A 3,899-nucleotide genomic window follows, 5' to 3' on the forward strand; every position below is an offset into this window, starting at 1 on the left:
TTGCTTTTAGTGCTTCCATAATTGCCTTTTAACCACCTTACAGGTGATAAAAATGAATGCTTTCATTTAAATGTGCTACATCTGAACATTGCTTTACAGACAATACTGCTGATGTCCCAAAGATAAAGCTTTCCCCGCGATTTGGACAGCTTTCCTAGCACTTTCCCAACATAGTTTTTTTCTTATCCGGCTAAGGTGTCAACATCTTTCGACAACATAGCAAAAAGATAGAAAATCTGCATTTATTAGAGTGAATTCGTGTAACCCGGTTTTTATATGCTAATGCGCAGTGTTATATTTTAATGAGCTGTACAGGAAAACAGAAAATTTGCATGTGGACGTCAGGTTAAAATTCAAGCATTTACCAATATATATAAACCAAAATAGATAACGGGGATTAAAATTTATCATGCCTTGAATTGTCTTGCGATTTTAGATAAACATTTCATATTCAACATCGCGTAAAGAAAAACAAATTAAACATGACTGTAACACAATTCTGCACGCACAATCCAATGGGGAGCTTTAGCAAATCACGATGACAAACAACTTTTGTTTAGCAAACAAAAGGTTTAATGAGCAGGAAAATAGCTGTGCACGTGTTCTATTACTCTTGGCAAATTTCTTTCCCGTCTTCTGAAAAACAACAACGTGAAATGACTAAATCCTTCGTATTTTGAACCAGACCGCTAATTTTTCGATTAAGGTTGAACATGTTCTTGAAGTGCTAAAAGAAAGACACTAGCTTCCTGTTTATACTTATAACTATTAAAGTGATTTCTTTGAGGTTTTCTGACTACTCGTGTATTGATTTATTGTACATAAACATTAGAATATTATACGACTCATTAACATATAAAAAACGGGTTACACGAATTCACTCTATTTTGTCTCGAAATATTTCGTCGAATCAAGAAATGCGTTTCAACTTTGATAACAATAGGCTTTGTTTTACAAGCGAAAAATGATCCTATATGGCCATTTTTTGAACAATGGCGCAACAGCTTCAGAACACACGAGGGATTTGACGAAGTTTTCGATTACCATACAAGCGGGAAATTTAAACGGTCGGAAAGATCGAAGAAAAGACAAATTCTCCCCAGGAGGGTGATACTGGTATGTTTTGTTCGGTGCAAATAGCGACGGTGGGGGACGGGTAGGGGGCGACGGTTGCATAAAGGTGAACAAGTGAAAATAAAAAGTTAAGGTTTCGAGTTCAAAGCGCGTTTCGCGTCTTCACAAGTGTGAATAAACGTTAAGCAAGAGTTTGAGTTCAAAACGTGGGTTCGCGTCTTCGGAAGTGTGAATAAAAGTTTAGCAAGGTTTCGAGTTCCAAGCGTCGGTTCGTTTCTTCGCAAATGTGAATAAAATCTTTAACAAGAGTTGAGTTCAAAGCGTGGGTTCTCGTATTCGCAAGTGTGAATAAAAGTTAAGCAAGGTTTCGAGTTCTAAGCGTCGGTTCGTTTCTTTGCAATTGTGAATAAAATCTTAAACAAGAGTTTATTTGAGTTCAAAGCGTCGGTTCGCGAAGTCACAAGTGTGAATAAAATGTTTAAAAGGTTTCGAGTTCAAAAAGTAGGTTCGCGTCTTCACAAGTGTGAATACAATCTTAACAAGAGTTTGAGTTCAAAGCGTGGGTTCGCGTCTTCGCAAGTGTGACTAAAAGTTTCGAGCCTTAAGCGTCGGTTCGTTTCTTAGCAAGTGTAAATAAAATCGTCTCTTCACAAGTGGCAATAAAATCTTAACAAAAGTTTGAGGTCAAAGCGTGGGTTACTTATGCAAATATAAATAAAAAGTAATTAAAATCTGATGGGTTTGCCATCTTAACGACTCAGGTTAATAAATCCAACTGACTGAGGAAGGAAGATGGACCATTGCTTAAGTGCTTCGATAATTGTCGTATAAGCATCTTACAGGTGATAAACGTGAATGCATGTGTATCAATGTACTACATCGGAAAATACTTTACAAATAAACTTATTTTTTGCAAATATGATGGCTTTCTCTGGTCGCGGTAATTCCGACACCATTCCTAGCGATCTCCCAAGAAAGTTTTTCATATCAGCTAAGGTGTTAACGACCTTTAAGAACATAGAAAAAAGATACAGTTATAATGTCTCGAAATATTGCGTGTTACTTAAGCAAACATAAATAAAAAGTAATTAAAACTTGATGACCTTTTCATCTGAACTACTCAGGTCAATAAATCTACCTGACCGAGAAAGGAAGATGGACCATATACTTTTAGTGGTTTGATAATTGTCATTTAAGCATCTTACAGGTGATAAACGTGAATTTGTATGAATCTGCATCTGCTATATTGGAAAATTACTTTGTAAATAAACTTACATTTGTTTCAAATGTGACCCTCCACGGGAAAACAGAAAAAAAGGTAATAGCACGCTCACGGCACGCTTCCTCTTTAAAACAAAAGAAATTGGTTTTAGCACGCTTAAAGCGTGTTCAAGAACACACTTCATTAGGAAACACCTTTGTTTCGTACAACAATAAGGCGTGCGCATACGAACAATGCAGTCAAACAAAGAAGCGTGTTAAGGTTTAAAAAAAGACAACACGCTTAGTGTGTAAAATAACACAGCACGCTTAGCGTGCAAGATAGCACAACACGCTTAGCGTGCGAGGGCACACTTTAAATAGCGTGCTAAAGAATTTTCCAAAGACCGAGAGACCGAGAGATACAAACAATCGCACGCTTTGAACATGAAAGCTTCCATAAGTTTTATTTAGACGAGCGATCACACGCTTTTAACATGAAAACATCGATAACAGAAAGTTTCATTTGGACAAGCGATGACACGCTTTGAACATGAAAACTTCGATTAGTTTCCTTAAAACAAGCGATCACACGCTTTGAACATGAAAACTTCGATAACAGGAAGTTTTGTTTAGACAAGCGATCACAAGCTTTGAACATGAAAACTTCCATGACGGGAAGTTTTATTTAGACAAGCGATCACACGCTTTGAACATGAAAACTTCGATAACAGAAAGTTTTATTTAGACAAGCAATCACAAGCTTTGAACATGACAACTTCGATAACAGGAAGTTTTATTTAGACAAGCGATCACACACTTTGAACATGAAAACTTCGATAACAGGAAGTTTTATTTAGACAAGCGATCACACACTTTGAACATGAAAACTTCGATAACAGGAAGTTTTATTTAGACAAGCGATCACAAGCTTTGAACATGAAAACTTCCATGACGGGAAGTTTCATTTAAACAAACGAACACACGCTTTGAACATGAAAACTTCGATAAGTTTCATCTAGACATGCGATCACACGCTTTGAACTGTCATGCTTCTTTTGCTCAAGTGTGTTCTAGCGTGCCTTTTTCTCAAGCGTGTTCTAGTGTGTTTTAGTGTGCTTTCTCGCACGCTTAGCGTGTCATGATGAGAACGCTTATCTAAACAAAAGGTTTAGCGTGTTAGAATCACTGAAACAAAAGCCAGTGTGTCCGTCTTTGTTGTACGAATTAAATATGCGTATAAAGCGACACACTAGGCGTGGTATGTTAGCTTTTTGTGAGCGTGCTATCACCTTTTCCCCTGTTTTCCCGTGGAGGGCCACAAATATGAAGCTTTCTCCGGTCGTGGTAATTCTTACACCATTCCTAGCGCTCTCTCAAAATTCCTTTTTTATTATCAAGTAAGGTGTTAACTTCCTTTAAAAACATAGAAAAGACCATAGAAAATCAGCAGTTATAATGTTTAGAAATATTGCATGTAACTTAAGCAAATATAATTAAAAGGTAACCTTTTAAAATCTGATTGGTTTGCCAACAAAATTGATCAGTTTTGTTCGATACTGACATCTGAAAGACAGAAAGGACCATTGCTTTTAGTGTTCCGATAATTTTTATTTAAACATCGT

This window comes from Oculina patagonica, chromosome 6 (assembly GCF_052425735.1).
Source record: "Oculina patagonica isolate OP01 chromosome 6, crgOcupat, whole genome shotgun sequence".
NCBI lineage: Eukaryota > Metazoa > Cnidaria > Anthozoa > Scleractinia > Oculinidae > Oculina > Oculina patagonica.